This window comes from Mus caroli, unplaced genomic scaffold (genome assembly GCF_978045245.1).
Source record: "Mus caroli unplaced genomic scaffold, Mus_caroli_1 scaffold_19, whole genome shotgun sequence".
In the NCBI taxonomy this organism is placed as follows: domain Eukaryota; kingdom Metazoa; phylum Chordata; class Mammalia; order Rodentia; family Muridae; genus Mus; species Mus caroli.
Genome location: NW_028227274.1, coordinates 28,901,077 through 28,924,489, shown reverse-complemented (window position 1 = coordinate 28,924,489; position 23,413 = coordinate 28,901,077). Strand labels below are relative to the sequence as shown.

Genomic DNA, 23,413 nt, shown 5'->3' with positions numbered 1-23,413 from the left:
GTGGTTTTATTTCTGGGTCTTCAATTCTATTCCATTGATCAATGTGTCTGTCTCTGTACCAATACCATGAAATTTTAAACAAAAAAATCACTGTTTCTCTGTATTAAAGCTTCAGGTCAGGGATGGTGATTCCCCCAGCTGATCTTTTATTGTTAAGAATTGTTTTGGCTATTCTGTTTTTTTTTTTTTTTTGGTCTTTCCAGATGAATTTGAGGATTGGTCTCTCCATGTCTTTGAAGAATTGTGTTGGGATTTTGATGGGGATTGCATTCAGTCTGTAGATTGCCTTTGGTAGGATGGCCATTTTTACTATATTAATTCTGCCAATCCATGAGCATGGGAGATCTCTCCATTTTCTGAGATCTTTCCCATCTGGGTCGCCTGCCAGCATTCATGCAATGAGTGCTAGGTGGGTGAACTGAGTTAGAACTTGAAAATAAAAGACTCCTTTGCAAGTTGCAGCAGACTTTGCAATTCTTGGGCTCATCTGGATTTCCTGTGAACTCAGGTCACAACACTTGCATCCCTGGGTTGAAGCCTACTTGGTCATAGTGAATGATGGTTTTGATGTGTTCTTGGATTCGGTTTGCAAGAATTTTACTGAGCAATTTTGTATCGATATTCATAAGCGAGATCAGTCTGAAGTTCTCTCAAAAATCAACAATATAATTGGTCACTAAACAGCCCTAAACTAATACAAGAAGATTGAAATAATCTCGTGCATCCTATCAGACCACCATGGCCTAAGGTTGGTCTTCAATAACAGCAAAAACCACAGAAAGCCCACATACATGTGGAAACTGAACAACTCTCTATTCAATGATAACTTGGTCAGGGAAGAAATAAAGAAAGAAATTAAAGACTTCCTGGAATTTAACGAAAATACTGACACATCATACCCAAACTTATGGGACACAATGAAAGTAGTGCTAAGAGGAAAATTCACAGTATTAAGTGCCCTGGTAAAGAAACTGGAGAGATCTTACATTAACAACTTAACAGCATACCTGAGAGTTCTAGAACAAAAAGAAGCAAATTCACTCAAGAGGAATGGATGACAGGAAATAGTCAAACTCAGGGAAATCAACCAAATAGAAACAAAGAGAACAATACAAAGAATCAACAAAACCAAAAGCTGGTTCTTTGAGAGAATCAACAAGATAGACAAACCCCTAGCCAAACTAACTAAAGGGCCCAGAGGCTGTGTCCAAATTAACAAAATCAGAAATGAAAAGAGAGACATAACAACAAAGATGGAGGAAATAAAAAAAAATCATCAGATCCTAGTATAAAAGCCTATACTCAACAAAACTGGAAAATCTAGATGAAATGGATAGTTTTCTAGGAAGATACTGCATACCAGAGTTAAATCAAGAGCAGGTAAACTATCTAAACAGGCCCATATTGCACAAGGAAATAGAAGTCATTAAAAACCTCCCAAACAAAAAAAGCCCAGGGCCAGATGGATTTAATGTAGAATTCTACCAGACTTTTAAAGAAGTCCTGATACCAAGATTCCTCAAAGTGTTTCATAAAATAGAAACAGAAAGAACACTACCTAACTCGTTCTATGAAGTCACAATTACTCTGATACCTAAACGACACAAGGACCCAACTAAAAAAGAGAGCTAGGAGGATGTTCTTAAAACTCACCTCCATGATAACATACTCCCTCCAACAAGGCAACACCTCCTAAAAGTGCCACTCCTTGGGCTAAACATCTTCAATCCACTGCACTTAGGCTCATTTCATGGTGCCAATCCTCAAATTCTTTGCACAACCCCTTCAGACCTGGGCCATTAACTTCAATTGAGCCTTCTCCTTTACCAATGAATGACCGTCCCTGGCCTCTCACAGTGGCAAGCCTCAGCTACTTTTCTTGACCCTTTCACACCTTCAAAACTAGTACCATCTGAGTGATTCTTATACATTATCAAGTCTAGCTAAAACATGAGGTACAACCTTTGCTGTCTTTGGAACACAGCTTCTTTATGATCTCAGAAAACATTTCTCAGAAGATGTTACCTCAGTGATGCTGGTCTCCTCTTAATCACTGCTAATTTCTTAGCTACAGCTAACCAGCATCCATTGTCCTAGTAGTCCCTTCTACTCTTGACTCTAAAGCTATAGCCCCATGGCTGAAGCTGCTGAGTTCTGCTGCTTGTTGGGGATGGACCATCCCCCACCCCCTTATTCTATTACCAGGTTTCTGTAATAGAATTATCTCACTATCTATGCTTGGCTGTCCTAGAACTTGCTCTTTAGATTGACCTTGAACTCAGACATCTGCATGGCTCTGTCCCCTGAATGCTGGGATTAAAAGCATGTAACACCATGCCTGGACTTAAGCTTTTCTTTACCTACAACTTGCTCTGTCCCAGGCTGGCCTTGAACTTAGAGATCTTCTGGGATTAAAGGTGTGTACCACCTTGCCTGAACTTGCTTTGAGGCCAGCATACGTTTAATCTGTTTATGTCTCAGAACATAGGATTCAGCTCCATTCTACTTCTTTGTGCCCCTTTAATACTTGAACCATATATTTTGTATTTTTTTCTTTTTAAGCTTGCTATACTTCAGTAAAAGGCTCTTCACAAGACTAAACCACAGCACAAGAGTCTAAAATGGGCTGTTGGAGACCTCCTTTGTCAATGCAATTAATTTGATTCTCTTCACCTTAGCTTCAGGCAAGCTTTTCAGAAAGAGCAAAAAGCAGCCAAATTCTTCATCAAAATATCACAAGAACAGCCTTTCAGCCACATACTAAAAATTTTCTCCTCTGAAACCTCTTTAGCCAGGCTTCCACAGTTCAAATCACCCTCAGCAACAAAGTCTTCCAAATTATTACTAGGATAGCCCAATAAGCCCTACTTAAAGTATTCCATTGCTTTCCAAAATCTCCAAATTTGCACTCCTCCAAACAAAAGCATGGTTAGGCCTGTTACAGCAATAACCTACTCTTGGTATTTCTGTCTCAGTTAGGATTTTACTGCTGTGCACAGACACTATGACCAAGGCAACCCTTATTAGGACAACATTTAATTGGGGCTGGCTTACAGGTTCAGAGTTTCATTCCACTATCATCAAGGCTGGAGCATGGCAGCATCTAGGTAGGCATGGTACAGAAGGAGCTGAGAGCTCTACATCTTCATCTGAAGACCAGTAGGAGAAGACTGGTTCCCACATGGTTCCCTCATTGTCCACCACCACAGTGACACACTTTCTCTATTGAGGCTATATGTACTCTAAAAAAGGCCTCTCCCTGTGCTAAGTGTATTCAAACCACCACAGTATCCCAGGAAATTGTTAATTCACTTAAAATTACAAGGTCACAGCACCTGACCTTGGGGAACACATACTACAGGAGAATATACTTGAAAAATTATACGTAGAGAAAAAAAGAATAAATTACGAAGCTGAGACCATGTGGTCCATGTATAATTATTAGAAACATAAGGTGTAGTAAATAGAGAAAAGCTCAGGTAGAGCATGGGGCATAGCGTGGGAAGAAAGGTTAGCATGATAGTATCAATCAGTTTATACCTCTAAAGGCAGGAGGGAAGAAGGGGTGAAAAACTCATGGATGTCTTGACAGAAAGACGTAGAAGCATAAAGTTCAGAGAACACAGAGATAGCCTTGCATTGAAACAACAAAAAAGAGCTCATTAAGGCAAAGATTAGCCACTCTTGCTATAAGTTGGTGATTCTTGCGCTTCAGTGGACATTGGTGCTTCCTCATAAAGAGCAATCGCTACCTTTCACTTTCCAAGATTCTTGAAATATTCCTTACCATCACTAATTCTTCACTCATCACTTGCTTGCTTCAGCTGTTCTGACTCTGGAGGTTTCAGTATGTCTGGTGTCCAAGGGAGGAAAGACTTACTGGAACATTTGACAACAACAAGCAAATTAGATGTTAAATACATCCATTACTTTTATTAATTTTATTAATTTGTATGTTTATTCCAGAGTAAAGAAAATGAATAAATACCTTAAAGAAAGCCAAGAAAATGCAAACAGTTGAAGGAAACAAAGAAAACTGTTCAACACTTAAAAATGGAATTAGAAGCAATAAAGAAGACACAAACTGAGGGAATTATGGAAAAGAAAAATTAGGAATGCAAGCCTAACCAACAGAATGCAAAAAATGGAAGGGAGAATCTCAAGTACTGAAGATACAATACAAGAAATAGATAAATCAGGCAAAGAAAATATTAAATTTAGAAAATTCCTGACGCTCTTCCGGTCAGAAAAGCACCGGGGCAGCTGGGGCGCAGGGTCGGCTGACACTCGCCAGCTACCCACAACACCCGCCACAGGATCTTAAGACTTCTGGTGAGTGGAACACAGCTTCTGCTCCAATCCAATTGCACGTGGGACCAGAGACTGCATTAGTTAGGGAAGCAGAAACCGGCCTGAGTAGGACCACAGGCCTCTTCCGGCTGGACCAGCACCGGGGTACCGTCAGCTACCCAAGACCCCCGCCGCAGGATTTTGAGACTGCTGGTGAGTGGAACACAGCTTCTGCTCCAATCTTTAAACAGTGACAACGATAACAACTAACCCCAGAGATTACCAGATGGCTAAAGGTAAACGTAATAATCTTACTAACAGAAACCAAGACCACTCACCATCATCAGAACCCAGCACCCCCACTTAGCCCAGTCCAGGGCACCCCAACACACCGGAAAAGCTAGACACGGATCTAAAAGCATATCTCATGATGATGGTAGAGGACATCAAGAAGGACTTTAATAACTCACTTAAAGAATTACAGGAGAACATGGCTAAAGAGTTACAAGTCCTTAAAGAAAAACAGGATAACACAATCAAACAGGTAGAAGTCCTTAAAGAAAAACAGAATAACACAATCAAACAGGTAGAAGTCCTTAAAGAAACACAGGAAAACACATCCAAACAGATGATGGAAATGAACAAAACCATACTAGACCTAAAAAGGGAAGTAGACACAATAAAGAAAACCCAAAATGAGGCAACACTGGAGATAGAAACCCTAGGAAAGAAATCTGGAACCATAGATACCAGCATCAACAACAGAATACAAGAGATGGAAGAGAGAATCTCAGGTGCAGAAGATTCCATAGAGAACATCGGCACAACAATCAAGGAAAATGTAAAATGCAAAAAGATCCTAACTCAAAACATCCAAGAAATACAGGACACAATGAGAAGACCAAACCTACGGATAATAGGAGTGGATGAGAATGAAGATTTTCAACTCAAAGGACCAGCAAACATCTTCAACAAAATTATAGAAGAAAACTTCCCAAATCTAAAGAAAGAGATGCCCATGAACATACAAGAAGCCTACAGAACTCCAAATAGACTGGACCAGAAAAGAAATACCTCCCGACACATAATAATCAGAGCAACAAATGCTCTAAATAAAGATAGAATACTAAAAGCAGTAAGAGAAAAAGGCCAAGTAACATATAAAGGCAAGCCTATCAGAATTACACCAGATTTTTCACCAGAGACTATGAAAGCCAGAAGATCCTGGACGGATGTTATACAGACACTAAAAGAACACAAATTCCAGCCCAGGCTACTATACCCAGCCAAACTCTCAATTAACATAGATGGAGAAACCAAAGTATTCCACGACAAAACCAAATTCACACATTATCTCTCCACGAATCCAGCCCTTCAAAGGATAATAACAGAAAAAAACCAATACAAGGACAGGAACCACGCCCTAGAAACAACAAGAAGGTAATCCCTCAACAAACCTAAAAGAAGACAGCCACAAGAACAGAATGCCAACTTTAACAACAAAAATAACAGGAAACAACAATTACTTTTCCTTAATATCTCTTAATATCAATGGACTCAACTCCCCGATAAAAAGACATAGACTAACAAACTGGCTACACAAACAAGACCCAACATTTTGCTGCTTACAGGAAACTCATCTCAGAGAAAAGGATAGACACTACCTCAGAATGAAAGGCTGGAAAACAATTTTCCAAGCAAATGGCATGAAGAAACAAGCTGGAGTAGCCATTCTAATATCTGATAAGATTGACTTCCAACCCAAAGTCATTAAAAAAGACAGGGAGGGACACTTCATACTCATCAAAGGTAAAATCCTCCAAGAGGAACTATCAATCCTGAATATCTATGCTCCAAATACAAAGGCAGCCACATTCATTAAAGAAACTTTAGTAAATCTCAAAGCACACATTGCACCTCATACAATAATAGTGGGAGACTTCAACACACCACTTTCACCAATGGACAGATCATGGAAACAGAAACTAAACAGGGACACAGTGAAACTAAGAGAAATTATGAATCAAATGGATCTGGCAGATATCTACAGAACATTCTATCCTAAAACAAAAGGATATACCTTCTTCTCAGCACCTCATGGTACCTTCTCCAAAATTGACCACATAATTGGTCACAAAACAGGCCTCAACAGATACAAAAATATTGAAATTGTCCCATGCATCCTATCAGATCACCATGGACTAAGGCTGATCTTCAATAACAAAATAAATAATAGAAAGCCAACCTTCACGTGGAAACTGAACAACACTCTTCTCAATGATACCTTGGTCAAGGAAGGAATAAAGAAAGAAATTAAGGACTTTTTAGAGTTCAATGAAAATGAAGCCACAACATACCCAAACTTATGGGACGCAATGAAAGCATTTCTAAGAGGAAAACTCATAGCTCTGAGTGCCTCCAAAAGGAAACTAGAGAGAGCACACATTAGCAGCTTGACAACACACCTAAAAGCACTAGAACAAAAGGAAGCAAATTCACCCAAGAGGAGTAGACGGCAGGAAATAATCAAACTCAGGGGTGAAATCAACCAAGTGGAAACAAGAAAAACTATTCAAAGAATCAACCAATCAAGGAGCTGGTTCTTTGAGAAAATCAACAAGATAGATAAACCCTTAGCCAGACTCACTAGAGGGCACAGGGAAAGCATCCTAATTAACAAAATCAGAAATGAAAAAGGAGACATAACAACAGATTCTGAAGACATCCAAAACACCATCAGATCCTTCTACCAAAGGCTATACTCAACAAAACTGGAGAACCTGGATGAAATGGAGAAGTTCCTAGACAGATACCAGGTACCAAAGTTGAATCAAGATCAGGTTAATGATCTAAACAGCCCTATATCCCCCAAAGAAATAGAAGCAGTCATTAATAGTCTCCCAACTAAAAAAAGCCCAGGACCAGATGGGTTTAGTGCAGAGTTCTATCAGACCTTCAAAGAAGATCTAATCCCAGTTCTTCACAAACTATTCCACAAAATAGAAACAGAAGGTACTCTACCCAACTCATTCTATGAAGCCACAATTACTCTGATACCTAAACCACAAAAAGACCCAACAAAGATAGAAAACTTCAGGCCAATATCCCTTATGAATATTGATGCAAAAATCCTCAATAAAGTTCTTGCTAACCGAATCCAAGAACACATCAAAACAATCATCCATCCTGACCAAGTAGGTTTCATCCCAGGGATGCAGGGATGGTTCAATATACGGAAATCCATCAACGTAATCCAGTATATAAACAAACTCAAAGACAAAAACCACATGGTCATCTCGTTAGATGTGGAAAAAGCATTTGACAAGATCCAACACCCATTCATGATAAAAGTCTTGGAAAGATCAGGAATTCAAGGCCCATACCTAAACATGATAAAAGCAATCTACAGCAAACCAGTAGCCAACATCAAAGTAAATGGTGAGAAGCTTGAAGCAATCCCTCTAAAATCAGGGACTAGACAAGGCTGTCCACTTTCTCCATACCTATTCAACATTGTACTTGAAGTCCTAGCCAGAGCAATTCGACAACAAAAAGAGATCAAAGGGATACAAATTGGAAAAGATGAAGTCAAAATATCACTTTTCGCAGATGATATGATAGTATATATAAGTGACCCTAAAAATTCCACCAGAGAACTCCTAAGCCTGATAAACAGCTTCGGTGAAGTAGCTGGATATAAAATTAACTCAAACAAATCAATGGCCTTTCTCTACACAAAGAATAAACAGGCCGAGAAAGAAATTAGGGAAACAACACCCTTCTCAATAGTCACAAATAATATAAAATATCTTGGCGTGACTCTAACTAAGGAAGTGAAAGATCTGTATAATAAAAACTTCAAGTCTCTGAAGAAAGAAATTATAGAATATCTCAGAAGATGGAAAGATCTCCCATGCTCATGGATTGGCAGGATCAACATTGTAAAAATGGCTATCTTGCCAAAAGCAATCTACAGATTCAATGCAATCCCCATTAAAATTCCAAATCAATTCTTCAACGAATTAGAAAGTGCAATCTGCAAATTCATCTGGAATAACAAAAAACCTAGGATAGCAAAAACTCTTCTCAAGGATAAAAGAACCTCTGGTGGAATCACCATGCCGGACCTAAAGCTCTACTACAGAGCAATTGTGATAAAAACTGCATGGTACTGGTATAGTGACAGACAAATAGACCAATGGAATAGAATTGAAGACCCAGAAATGAACCCACACACCTATGGTCACTTGATCTTCGACAAGGGAGCTAAAAACATCCAGTGGAAGAAAGACAGCATTTTCAACAAATGGTGCTGGCACAACTGGTTGTTAACATGTAGAAGAATGCGAATCGATCCATTCCTATCTCCTTGTACTAAGGTCAAGTCTAAGTGGATCAAGGAACTTCACATAAAACCAGAGACACTGAAACTTATAGAGGAGAAAGTGGGGAAAAGCCTTGAAGATATGGGCACAGGGGAAAAATTCCTGAATAGAACAGTAATGGCTTGTGCTGTAAGATCGAGAATTGACAAGTGGGACCTCATGAAACTACAAAGCTTCTGCAAGGCTAAAGACACCATCAATAAGACAAAAAAACCACCAACAGATTGGGAAAGGATCTTCACCTATCCTAAATCAGATAAGGGACTAATATCCAGTATATATAAAGAACTCAAGAAGGTGGACTCCAGAAAGTCAAATAACCCCATTAAAAAATGGGGCTCAGAACTGAACAAAGAATTCTCACCTGAGGAATACCGAATGGCAGAGAAACACCTGAAAAAATGTTCAACATCCTTAATCATCAGGGAAATGCAAATCAAAACAACCCTGAGATTCCACCTCACACCAGTCAGAATGGCTAAGATCAAAAATTCAGGTGACAGCAGATGCTGGCGAGGATTTGGAGAAAGAGGAACACTCCTCCATTGTTGGTGGGATTGCAAGCTTGTACAACCACTCTGGAAATCAGTCTGGCGGTTCCTCAGAAAATTGGACATAGTACTACCGGAGGATCCAGCAATACCTCTCCTGGGCATATATCCAGAAGAGGTCCCAACCGGTAAAAAGGACACATGCTCCACTATGTTCATAGCAGCCCTATTTATAATAGCCAGAAGCTGGAAAGAACCCAGATGTCCCTCAACAGAGGAATGGATGCAGAAATTATGGTACATTTACACAATGGAGTACTACTCAGCTATTAAAAAGAATGAATTTATGAAATTCCTAGCCAAATGGATGGACCTGGAGAGCATCATCTTGAGTGAAGTAACACAATCACAAAAGAACTCACACAATATGTATTCACTGATAAGTGGGTATTAGCCCAAAACTTAGGATACCCAAGATATAAGATACAATTTGATAAACGCATGAAACTCAAGAAGAATGAAGACCAAAGTGTGGACACTGTGCCCCTTCTTAGAATTGGGAACAAAACACCCAGGGAAGGAGTTACAGAGACAAAGTTCGTAGCTGTGATGAAAGGATGGACCATTTAGAGACTGCCGTATCCAGGGATCCATCCCATAATCAGCTTCTAAACGCTGACACTATTGCATACACTAGCAAGATTTTGCTGAAAGGACCCAAATATAGCTGTCTTTTGTGAGACGATGCCGGGGCCTAGCAAACACAGGAGTGGATGTTCACAGTCAGCTATTGGATGTATCACAGGGCTCCCAATGGAGAAGCTAGAGAAAGTACCCAAGGAGCTAAAGGGATCTGCAACCCTATTGTTGGAACAACATGATGTACTAACCAGAACCCCGGAGCTCTTGTCTCTAGCTGCATATGTATCGAAAGATGGCCTAGTCGGCCATCAATGGAAAGAGAGGCCCATTGGACTTGCAAACTTTATATGCCCCAATATAGGGGAATGCCAGGGCCAAAAGAATGGGAATGGGTGGGTAGGGAAGTGGGGGGCGCTATGGGGGACTTTTGGGATAGCATTGGAAATGTAATTGAGGAAAATATGTAATAAAAATATTAAAAATCAAAAAAAAAAAAAAAAAAAAGAAAATTCCTGACACAAAACATCCAGGCAAAATGGGATATTACGAAAAGGCCAAACCTAAGAATAATAGGAATATAGGACGGAGAAACATTACATCTCACAGTCCCAGAAAATACTTCCCACAAAATCAAAAAGAAAAATTTCTAACCTAAAGAAAGAGATGAATTTGAAGGAATGAAAAGCATACAGAATTCCAAATAGATTAGACCAGAAAAGAACGCCTTGCCATATAATAATCAAATCACTAAATGTACAGAACAAAAAAAGAATATTAAAAGCTGTAAGGGGAAAAGAGCATGTAATATATAAAGGCAGACCTACCTGAATTATACCTGATTTCTCAACAGAGACTCTAAAAGCCAGAAAGTCCAGGACAGATGTCTTACAGAGTCTAAGAGGTCACAGATGCCATTCCAGGCTACTATACACACCAAAACTTTCAATCACCATAGATGGAGAAAACAAGATTTATGATAAAGTCAAATTTCAACAATATCTATTTACAAATCCAGCCTTATAGAAGGGGTTATAAGGAAACTCCAACCCCAATACACTGAAAAACACAGGAAATAAATGATCGTACACCAGCAAAACCAAAAGAGAGGAACCATGCGTTCTCTCTCTCTCTCTTTCTCTCTCTGTCTTTCAATTTTTTATATTAGATTTTTTTTCATTTACTTCAAATGCTATTCCCTTTTCTAGTTTCCTCTCTAAAAATCCCCTATACCTCTCCTTGCTCCCCAACCCACCCACTCCCACTTCCTGGTCTATACTGGGGCCTAGAATCTTTGAAAGACCAAGGGCCTCTCCTCCCACTGATGGCTGACTAGGCCATCCTCTGTTACATATGCAGATAGTGACATGAGCTCTGGGAGTACTGGTTAGTTCATATTGTTGTTTCTCCTATAGAGCTTTAGACCCCTTCAGCTCCTTGGGTGCTTTCTCTAGCTCCTTCATTGGGGATCCTGTGTTCCATCCAATAGATGACTGTGAGCATCCACTTCTGTATTTGCCAGGCACTGACATAGCCTCACAAGAGACAGCTATATCAGGGTCCTGTCAGCAAAATCTTGTTGGCATATGCAATAGTTTCTGGGTTTGGTGGTTGTTTATGGGATGGATCCCCAGGTGGGGCAGTCTCTGGATGGTCCTTCTTTCAGTCTGAGCTCCGAACTCTGTCTCTGTAATTCCTTCCATGGGTATTTTGTTCCCCATTCTAAGAATGAGTGAAGTATCCAACTTTGGTCTTCCTTCTTCTTGAGTTTCATGAGTTTTGCAAATTTTATCTTGGTATTCTAAGTTTCTGGGCAAATATTCACTTATCAGTGAGTGCATATCATGTGAGACACACACTCTTACACACACACACTTACACACACACACAGACACACACACTCACATATTTACATACATCACCACCACTACTACCACCAAAATAACAGGAATTATCAATAATTTGTCATTGCTATATATCAATATCAATGGTCTCAATTCTCCAATAAAAAGTCCCAGACTAACAGAATGGGTGCAAAAACAGAATCCATCCTTCTGCTGCATCTAAGAAAGGCACCTCAATAGCAAGGATAGACACTGCATTAGAGTAAAGGATTATTAAAAGATATATCAAGCAACTGGACCTAAGGAGCAAGCTGATGTCTTTTAATATCTGACAAAATAGACTTCAAACTAAAACTCATCAGAAGAAATGGGGAAGGACATTACATAAGCACCAAAGGAAAAATCCACAAATTTGTGATATCCACGAATTAAAGGTAGATATCAATAACAAAAGAAACAACAGAAAGCTTACAAACTCATGGAAACTAAGCAACTTTTTACTGAATGAAAGATACGTTAAGATAGTAATAAGAAAGAACTTAAAGAATTTCTAGGATTCATTGAAAATGAATACACAACATACCCAAACACCAAGTTCATCCATCATGATTAAGTAGGCTACATCCTTGAGATGCAGGGATGGTTCCAAATTAGAAAATCTGTCAATGTAATCCACCCTGTAAACATCCTGAAAGAAAGAATCCACATGATCACCTCATTAGATGCTGAAAAAGCCCTTGATCAAATCCAACATCCCTTCATAATAAAAGTCCTGGAAAGAGTACGAATATAAGGGACATATCTAATAATAATAAAGGAATTTTACAGCAAACCTATAGCCAGCATCGAATTAAATGGAGAGACACTCAAGGCAATTCTACTAAAATCAGTAACTATATTCTCCACTCTCTCTGTAGCTGTTCAGTATAGTACTTGCAGTTCTAGCCAGAGCAATAAGACAACTGAAGGAGATCAAGAGGATACAAATTAGAAAGGAAGAAGTAGAAGTATCTTTATTTGTAGATTATGATAGTACATAAGCAATTCCCCAAATTTTACATGGAAAGTCATACAGCTGATAATCACCTTCAGTGGTGAAGAGGCTCGGTACAATATTAACTCAAAGAAATCAGTAGCCCTCCTGTATACAAATGACAAGTGGACTGGGAAAGAAACAATACCTTTCCCGATAAACTCAAATGATATAAAATATGTTGGGGTTACCCTAACCAAGAAGTGAATGACTTATATTGTAAAATCTTAAAGTCTTTGAAGAATGAAATAGAAGAAGATATCAGAAGATGGAAAGATATTCCATGATCATGGATCATAGTAAAAATGTTCATCCTACCAAAACCTACGTATAGATTCAATGCAATCCCCATAAAAGTTATCCCAACACAATTCTTTACAGACTTTGAAAGGACAATACTCAACTTCATATGGAAACAGAGTTGTTCATGCCGACTCATCTCCTGCCGTTGACCTCTTCATATTTGCAGACACCTATTCATATTTATACCCTTCTTACTCAGAAACAATACCAGGGCAGCCCATGAGAGGCAAAGAAGACTTGAGTTCAAGAAAATGAGGAGTGTGTGTGTGTGTGTGTGTGTGTGTGTGTGTATTTAAATCATGGCACTGATGTCATCCCTTCAGGTCTGAGAAGAGACCATGAGCTGAGCAGGCAACAAACCTTTCCTCAAATGAATGGGGTCTGTATCATACGTGTGGCTGTATATGCATTCTATATATTCTGAGTTCCATGTACATTCTGTTTGGTAACTATGAGCATTAGAAGACAAGAATGGCATGTACTATTTGTTTGTGTGTGTGCATGCATGTGTGTGTATATGTACCATTGGCTGGAAATAAAAAGCTAGGAGATCAAAGTAGGACATTTAATTTTAGCACATTCCGACAAAATTCTTCATTGGTTTATGATCAGGATAAATGTAAACAAATTTAGGAAAGTTTTAGGTTACTTGTAGAAAGAAAGGATTCCAGCAAAAGAGATTAACAAGCAAAATGAAAATAAGCAATTGGAAAATTTCCTAAGCAATATGAGGGGAAGCAGAATAATACTTTATTACTAAAAATACTGAGTTAATTTAGACAACTTTACTTTCTCCCTTAGTTCTTGCAGTGTTCAGAGCACTTAGTGCCTTTCACACAAAATGACCTCTATCTATAATGAGAATTTCATGAAATACATAAATTCATAGATGGTCATGCTTGTTACACAGAAGTAGAAGACTAGCCAAGAGATTGTTTATGTCTTTCTTATGTTTTTAAACCTTTCTGATCATGATGATGACGACTCATGGTAAGTGAATTAACAACAACAACAACAACAACAACAGAAAAACTGTACTGAGAAGCCCAGCTGAAGTAGGTCATGTCTGGTGGGTCTGGGTTAGTACTGTAAAATCCTTCACTGAAACCTTGGATTTTTGAGTTGAAAACCTATTTCATGTAACAATAATAACCAAAGAAAACGAGGCTATCAATTTGAAGGGTGGGGATGTGAGGGTTTGGAAGGGGTTAGTTACCAGGGAGAGGCTTGGGGGAGGAAGGAGAAGGGGGAAGTGATATAATTCTGTTTAAATTAAAAATATTAAAAATAGTTGAAACCATCCTTTTCTACTAATTGGCTCACTGACAGTGGATAGGTCACACAGAGCCTTGAAACATTTCTTCCAGTTTTATAAGCGATTTGAATAATAACGTGCAACTTCAAAGGACTGTTCTAAGGTTGCATTTAAATTATTCTGATCAGGTGCTTTGTAAGTTCTAAAGAGTCCTGCACGCCTTTGTGATTGATTATAGTTCTTTTATTTCTAGATGAATAATGGGTTTGAGGTTTTAAACAATTACTTGCTCAGAATGGAAGAATTTTCAATTCTGCTTAGAAAACAGACAGACAGTGGCCTGGTGGTCTGGTTTATATAGAGCCCTAGGCATGGAGCAGCTGGGGAAGGGGCAGAGCTGTTGGAAAGAGGGAGAGTGCAGGAAACAGAGAGAGAGAAAGGATGGGCGAGGAGGTGAAGCCTTATTCTCTTGCTTTCAGCCTTGCTTTTCTGAGGTGGGGTAGTACTCTGTAGCCTGGGTTAGCCTCAAACATGTGGCAATCTGCCTACTTCTGTCTCCTAAATGCTGAAGTTACAGATAGGAACCACTAGGTATAGCTGCTAATATTTGTTAATGGATAGTTTCTTCTCTAAGATAAAATGTAAGGGGGATGAGATTGGAGGTGGGGAGACATAAGATGGGCTGGATGGATGAAAGGGAAAGGGAGAGATGATGTAACTATAATTTAATTAAAATTTAAAAATGCTAAAAAAATATAACCTAGAACATGGATACAACAAAAATAGCTCTAAAAGAAACGAAGGAAGGCATTCAGCAGACTTTCCTTCCAGTCAGAAACTTCACGTAAGGCTGCCCTTCAGTTTCATGCTGTCTCAGAGCCCATGTTGCTTTGTCTGCTTCCCACCCATCACAGGCTTTCACAGCTCAGGTGTAAGCTTTGCTAGTAGCTTCTATGACTGAAAGAGCTGTAAAATCATGAGTATGTTTAATGACTGTCATTTATAAAAAAGAAATTATCTCTAATTATTCATGATATTTATTATATCTTCACCTCATAGATTCTGGCCTATTTTTTTTTTGTTTGTTTGTTTTGTTAGTCAAGTTGTGTGTAAATAAAATTATGAATTTGCATTTTAAAGGAACTTCTTTCTTATCCAAAGATCAGTCTTGCTTCATAGTTTAAATAGTTTTTCAAAGTAATCTTTGAGGATTTTTTTTAATAAAGTCTCATTTTTAAAGCATATTTCATCTTAAGCTCATAAAATAGTTGAAATGACCTCATTCACTCTTGTCTATTTCTCCTAAGGATAAGTCTGAAACCACAGAAGAAGAGAAGGCGTGCCTAGAGCTCACAACTCTTTGTAGGCAGCGACCAGCTTAGGCTCTGGCTTCTTCCATGGAGACTTGCCCAGACAGCCACCCTTTCTCCCCATGTCCGGCCCCTGCTCTGGCTTTCCTAAGGACTTCAGATTTGCTTGCATCACTCTTGAACCCATTAAAGAGCATCTTCAGAGTGTTTGGTGTTCCAATATTAATTTCCCTATTTTTCATTAGTGTTGGGTGATAAGGTGGTAGGTACATTGGCCATCTGTTAATTTAACAAATTACTGAAGTAAATCAATAAAGAAAGAACAAAGTTTAATTTTGTCCCCTTGTTTGGAGGGTTGCAATCATGGTCTGTTGTCCTCTCAGGACTGTGGCAAGGCAGCACATCACAGCTAAGAAATAAGAAAGGTAAGAAAGATGAAGTCAGGTCCCCAGTTCCTTCCAAGGTCACACCTACAATGACATAAGACTTCTTACCAGGTCCCACTTTTACATATTTTACTACCTTGAAATACCACCAGACTAGACATAAGGTCTTTAATACATCACATCATAGTGAACTCATGTCTAAGATGTCACTTGTGCTCTTTTATTCCATGTGTGACTCATATATACAGAATAGATGCATAGCCCTTAAGGAAGTGTCTCTAAGACAGGAAAATACCACTTTCATGCCCCATTGGAAGACAGTTTTAAACACTTGTTAATTATTCACTTATTCAAAGCAATATTTTGGCTAAAAATTAATGGCATAGAAGGTGAGGATTTTTTACTCTTTACGTATGCTTTTCAGGTAAACAAAGCATTCAGCTGTGTTTTCACACATCTCTATATCTTTTAAGACTTTTATCACAAAATTGACTAGATCATTTGTTTATTGCAGAAACATTTGGGACAGTTGTTTAACATTCATGGCAAAGGAACAGAAATTAAACTATATATACAGTTCAATGAGGGTTTTGTGGCTGCTCACAAGTACATCTTGATGGAGGAATACCAGTGCTGGACGTGAGTGCCCATTGTGGTGAGGTGGTTATTGCAAAGGGAGGAGTGGGTAGTGGAGCACTTGTGGAATTAATTCAAGAACCAGAACCAGAGACACAATTGAGACTTGCTCATTTTGGAGACATAGAAGTGGGGTCTCAGAAAAGTGACTTCCCCAAGGTTTTTGAAGAACCTAAGAGAGGTTTGGTTGAGAAACTGACTCTTCACATACTCATGAAATCCAGAGAAGGCATCAGATGATTAGTCGGGGATGGGAGGGCATTTGGGACAGAGAATAGACTCTCCTTTGTTCTGCTAAGGCAGAAGAGAGCCATAGAGGCTAAGGAGCTTCTAGCCATAGTGAATAATTGAGCTCAATGGTCCAGTAACACTAAGGAAGAATGACTGGAAAAATTAGTTGTAAACATCACTACTCTCAGACCAACAGGAGCCTGACATAGCTGTCCCTTGAGAGGCTCTGCCAGAGTACATATGCAGATGCTCATAGCCAACTATTGGATTGAGCAAGGGGTTCCCAGTGGAGGAGTTAGAGAAAGGACAGAAGGGCCTGAAGGGGTTTGAAACCCCATAGGAAGAAGAATATCAACCAATCAGACCCCCCCAACCCCCAGAGCTCCCAGGGACTAAACCACCAACCAAAGAGTACACATGGAGGGACCTGTGGCTCCAGCTGCATATGTAGCAGAGGATGGCCTTATCTGGCATCAGTGGGAGGAGAGGCCCTTGACCCTGTGAAGGCTCCATGCTTCAGTGCAGGGGAATGCCAGGGTGGTGAGGAGGGAGTGGGTGGGTGGGGAGGGGAACACCCTCATAGAAGCAGGGGGAGGGAGGATGGGATAGGGGGTTTCCGGAGGAGAAACCTGGAAAGGGGCTAACCTTTGAAATATAAATAAATAAATAAATAAAATATCCAATAAAAAAGACTGGGGAAGTTACTAATCATAAAAACAAACAAAAAATTAAAATCAAGAATGTGGCCTCTGTTAGACAGTTCCAATATTTCTCAACTTCCACTTAAAAAGTAGACATTGTGGATCTTATCCCCTTTTCTTTTTGACAACTGACTTTTCAGATCTGTGAAAGTTCTGTTGATTTGTTCTGTAGAACAGAACAAGAGATTTCTTAGCTCTTTCTTTTATCTTAAACCCCGAAAGCCGCACAGAGACACCGCAGAAAGCTTCTCTCTCTTCTCATGCCTGCGATTCTGTGTTCCCTGGATTCCACCCACTTCCTGACTCTGTTCTCAGGGTCACACTTCTTCAGGCACTCTTGGTGTCTTTTTGTTCTGCTGAGGCAGTAGAGAAGCTAAGACTCAGGCCAGCACTCAGTTATACATGTGGCTTATTCTGAGAGGAAGCAAAGGCATGCTATCCTCTGCTGCTTCTCGTAGGTGCGTCTGAGAGTGAGCCAGGGAAGGAAAAAGGTGAAATCCTGTCTGCAGGAAAACAAAATCTCTCTGAGAAGCCTTAAGAACCTGTTATTTACCCAGGAGCTACAGCATACATACTCTCAAAATAACTAAAACAAAGATGCAATCTGTTGTAAAGCCCTGGGCTTTACGGTTCCTTGGATCTAGATTAAACCTTTCAATGCAGGGGAAGAACCTACTTGGGTGAGTTCAATGAGAGACAAGAAATGCTTGCTTTCAAGTTGCCTGGTTGGCTTTGAGATGACTGTGACCTACAATGCCTTACTAGAGAAGCAGGTTCCATCATAGGAAGTGACCCCTTTTCAGAGCAAACTGATTTGCACCCAGTTCCAGAGGACTTGTGTCACAGATGAGCTTGTCCTGAATATGAACCTACTTACATGGCGGCTAACGTGACATTTTGAAATAATGAAATTCAGGTATTTCCATGTCTTACATGGGAATTGTCCATGTGAACACCTTTCCCCCCTTTTCTTTGGTACATTGATATACTCATCCACACACACAGACATAGTTTCTCATACTTCCACCTATAATTGCCATCTACAATGCAGTGGTCAGAGTTTGTTGTTAATTTGTTGACTAAGCTTATCTCTCATGATGGTTCCTACTTCAGAAAATGCTAGAGGCTAAGTGTGTACAGGGACACTCAAAGGCGCACTGCAGAGCTTCATGGGAGCTTTTATTCAGAAACTGAGCAGGGTAAAATGAAGCTCCCCTTGGCAGGTTCTTTGTTCCCTTTGGCTGTATGCTCAAGGTAGGTGGCATTCCCTAACTTAACTGGAGCCTTGCTGTCTATGTCCCCCTAGCTTTAACTCCATTGCCTTCAAATCTCAAGACTCCAGAAGGACTTTGTAGTGGCTATTTCTAGTTGTCAACTGGACTATATTTGGAATGAACTACATCCAGAATTGGAAGGCTCACCAGTGACCCTTATCTGGAGGCTTGGAGATAGAAGTTTCTGATCTGGATCTTGGTATGGAGATCTTGAGGCATAGTGGCTATGAACTCTAGAAGATTAAATCTCCGAGTTCAAGGTCATCTGGGACACACCTTTAATCTGGGCTACACCTTCTGCTGGAGACAATATAAGGACATTGGAAGAAGGGAGTCTCGCTTTTGCTCCCTCACCTGCTTGCTGTGTGGGACTGAGTAACTGCTAGATCCTTGAACTTCCATTCACAGCTACTACTGAACCATTGTTGGGAAGTGGACTGCAGACTGTAAGTCATCAATAAATTCCTTTACTGAACCATTGTTTGGAATTGGACTGCAGACTGTAAATCATCAATAAATTTCTTTACTATATAGAGACTATCCATAAGTTCTGTGACTCTAGAGAACCCTAACTAATACAGATTTGAATGGAGACTTCAGCTGTGAAAGTCACTGGTGAAAGTAAGCAGCAGATACCAGGCACTAGACTGGGAACCCTCAAAAGTTCACACCAATGGGTGGAGCTAGTGCTAGAAGCAAGCACACACCAACCTCTACATGTCAACACACACCCTTGCTCATTGTTTCTCCGTGACTTTCTTCCGTGGTGGGCTCTGCTCATTTAAACTGTTAATTGATTTTGTTAGTTTCTTTAAATTAAAGCAATGAGAAAAGTAATTCCCATAGATAATACTTATGAAAGAGATACAAGCTTCTTTTACCTGTTCAGATAGAGTAAGTGCAATTTGCAAACATAAAGAGGCCATTAGCACAGTTTTCCCTCTTAGTAAGTAAAGTGTTTACATTAACGTTTTTATACTTTTAAACTAAACTCACATTTAATTACCCACATTTAATACAAAATACCTTTTTGGTTGTGAGCCTAGCCTTTAACTGCTGAGCTCTCTAGCTCCTACTACTAAATACAAAGACAGTAGTATACTGAGTTTAAAAACTATTTATTTGTTTTAATTTTTTAAAAGTTTCGAGACAGTGTGTCTCTGTATGGCCCTCTCTGGTTCGAAACTCACTCCACTGACTAGGCTGGTCTCTAATTCAGAGACTGTTACATATACATTAAGAGAGAAATGAGTACTGTGAAGGCAGAGCATCCCCGTGAGCATGGGTCCTTCACAGCTCCTATGCCTCAGGTCCACACTCATCAGTCCTCCAGGGACTACCACATACCCCTGTGCTCATTGTCTACAGTGGTTCTGGCATATGCAAAGCTGTCTTTGTGGTCAATGACACTCCTTGAGCCATCTTTCCCTACATCATAGTCCACCTAGGGTGTGATGGTGGGATATCCTCAGACTCCTACAGAGGAGATGAGGCCGAGAAAATAATCCAGACCCTGAAGTAATCCAACCAACAGAACATTATCACCAACTGGGACAATAACGGAGAATATCTGGTACTACATCTTCTATAATGAGTGGGGTGTGGCCCTCAAGGAGCATCCCAGTGCTGTTCACTGAGGCCCCTCTGAGTACCAAGGCAAACTGTGAAAGATGACCCAAATTGTGTTTGAGACCTTCAACACCCCAGCGATATTCATAGACATCCAGGCCATGCTGTCCCTGTGCGCCTCTGCTTGAGCCACCAACGTTTTGATGGACCCTGGAGATGGCGTTATCCTTACTGTGCCCATTTATGAAGATTGTGCTTCTCCTAATGTCATCCTGTGTCTGGACCTGACAGACTACCTCGTGAAGATCCTGACTGAGCAGGGCTATGGTTTCAACACTACAAAGCAGGGCATCATACATGATATCAAGAAGAAGTTGTGCTGTGTTGCCCTGAACTTTCAACTAGAGAAGACCACTGCTGAATCCTTTTCCTCCCTAGAGAAGAGCTGTCTGCTGCCAGATAGCCACGTCATCATTATTTGACAATAAGCAGTTACAGGGCCCTAATGCCCTCTTCCAGCTTTCCTTCCTGAATATGGAATTCCGAAGAATCCATGAAATGACAGTTAATTCTAGTGTTAAATGTGATGTTGACAGGCCTCTATGTTAACACAGTGCTGTCTGGTGGCACTGCCAAGTGCCCAGACATTGTTAACAGGACACAGGAGATCTCTACTCTGGCTCCCAGCATGATGGAGATCAAGATCATCATCATCATCATCATCATGATGTCTTCCTGAGCACAGGTTCTCTATGTAGATGCCACTCCATCTTGGCCTTGCTGTCTATGTTCCAGCACATGTGGATCAGCAAGCAGTAGGCTGACTCCTGATGATCTTTGCTGGCGTGGTGGCGCACGCCTTTAATCCCAGCACTTGGGAGGCAGAGGCAGAATTTCTGAGTTCGAGGCCAGCCTGGTCTACAGAGTGAGTTCCAGGACAGCCAAGGCTACACAGAGAAACCCCGTCTCAGAAAAACCAAAAAACAAAAACAAACAAACAAAAAAAAAAAAAGAAAATTAAAAAAAAAATAAAAATCTCATATCCAAATACAATCACTTTTTTTCCAGAGTCTCTCATTTTGTGCATACCAGCAAAGAGAAAATCATGTAATGTTATCCCCCCTCCCATTTCCCCTTTATAAATCCCCTATCTCCCCTCTTCTTACTGCTTCTATGAGGGTGCTCCTCCACCCGCCCACCCACTCTCAGCTTAGTCCCTAGCATTCTCCTATGCTGGTTCATCAAGCTTCCACAGGACCAAGGGACTCCCATCCCATTGATGACCCACAAGGCCATCCTCTGCTACATATCTAGCTGGAGCCATGGGTGGCCCCATATGTACTCTTTGGTTGGTGGTTTAGTCCCCGGGAACTTTGAGAGATCTGGTTGGTTGATATTGTTCTTCCTATGGGGTTCTTGCAAACCCCTTCAGCTCCTACAATCCTTGCCCTAACTTCTCCATTGGGGTCCTCACTCTCAGTCCGATGTTTGGCTGTGTGCATCAGAATCTGTATTTGTCAGGCTCTGGCAGAGCCTCTTAGAGTACAGGCTTCTGTCAGCAAGTGTTTCTTGGCATCATCAATAGTGTCTGGGTTTGGTATCTGCATGTGGGATGGATCCCCAGGTGGGGCAGTCTCTGGATGGCCTTTCCTTCAGTATCTGCTCCACTATTTGTTCCTGCATTTCCTTTTGACAGGAGGAATTCTAGATTATTTTTAAGGTGGATGGGTGGCCCCATCCCTCAACTGGGGGCAGTGCCTATCCATTGGATATGGTCTCTACAAGTTCTTTCTCCCCATTTGTTGAGTATTTTGGCTAATGTTGTCCCTGTTGGGTCCTGTGAACCTCTTGGATTCCCCGGCATCTGGGGCTTTCTAGTGGCTACTCCCAGTTCCGATTGTCCCACTGCTACATACCTCCTTTCAAATTCCTGACCCTTTGTACTTCTCCATCTACTCCTGCATGTGACCCAGCCTCCCTTTTCCCTCCTCCTCCTCTCTCCCTCCTAGATTCCTCTCTCCCTCTACTTCTACTCTAAGAGATTATTTTCTTCCCACTTCTGAGTAGGACTATAGCATCCACACTTTGGTGTGGTCTTCCTACTTCTTGGGTTTCATATGGTCTTTGAGTTGTATCCTGGGTATTCTGATATATATATATATATATATATATATATATATATATATATGGCTAATATCCACTTATCAGTGAGTACATACCATGTGTGTTCTTTTGTGACTGGGTTACCTCACTTAGGATGATTGTTCAAGTTTCATCCATTTACCTGACAATGTCTGCTTTTACATTTTAAAATATTTTATGTATATGAGTATTTTCCCTGCATGCATGTATGGGCACCATATGTGTACCTAAAGCAGGAGGTTAGAAGAGGGCATCTGTTGTGGGAAATATTAAAATGAATGGCAAGTTCCCACACTTGACCCAGCTACCCTCAGCCCTGGAGGTCTCACCAGCTAGTTCTTATGTCGTGGAGACTCTTTGACTCAGAGCTCCAAAATCTCTCCACCCAGCTCGCTAAGTTCCCACTGGTGGGCCATTACTATGCCGGCCCCATGCTTCAACCCCCCCCCCCCCCCACAGCCTTTTGTGGTGCACATCAGGCAAACCCATTCTTTGCCACTGTACCTTTTTCTCTGGAACCCAGTTGAGCTGATTCGTGAAGAAAAACACCACACAAACTTAGTTCAGAAACAATGGTAACTCAATCTCTGGGAGCAACAACTAGAATGTTACTCTTGTAAGCCATATTAAATCTAAATTCTCCAGTGGTGAATCTGGCAGATTCTCCATCTAATCCGGAAGACGCTAGTAGATACATCTTGTTCTGTTGGCGCTATCCTTGTCCAAAAAACCCCTAACTCTCCCCTCTTCCTCTCTTCCTCCCTCCAACCCGGAAGTCCCGCCTACTAACCCAGTGAATGATTCCTTTATTCATTGGGTGATGGTTCACAAGAAGTCACCTAAGTACATGACTCATTCCTCGGTCCAGACAACCCCTCCTGGGAAAGTGGAATTAACATCAAAATACAACAACACCAGGGTCAT

At 40.5% G+C, this 23,413-nt stretch overlaps 1 pseudogene; it reads left to right on the top strand.

The window, feature by feature from the left end:
- The first annotated feature begins 20,448 nt into the window (after positions 1-20,448).
- On the top strand, positions 20,449-21,086 carry LOC110285140 (actin, cytoplasmic 3 pseudogene; annotated as a pseudogene).
- The last annotated feature ends 2,327 nt before the right edge of the window (positions 21,087-23,413 follow it).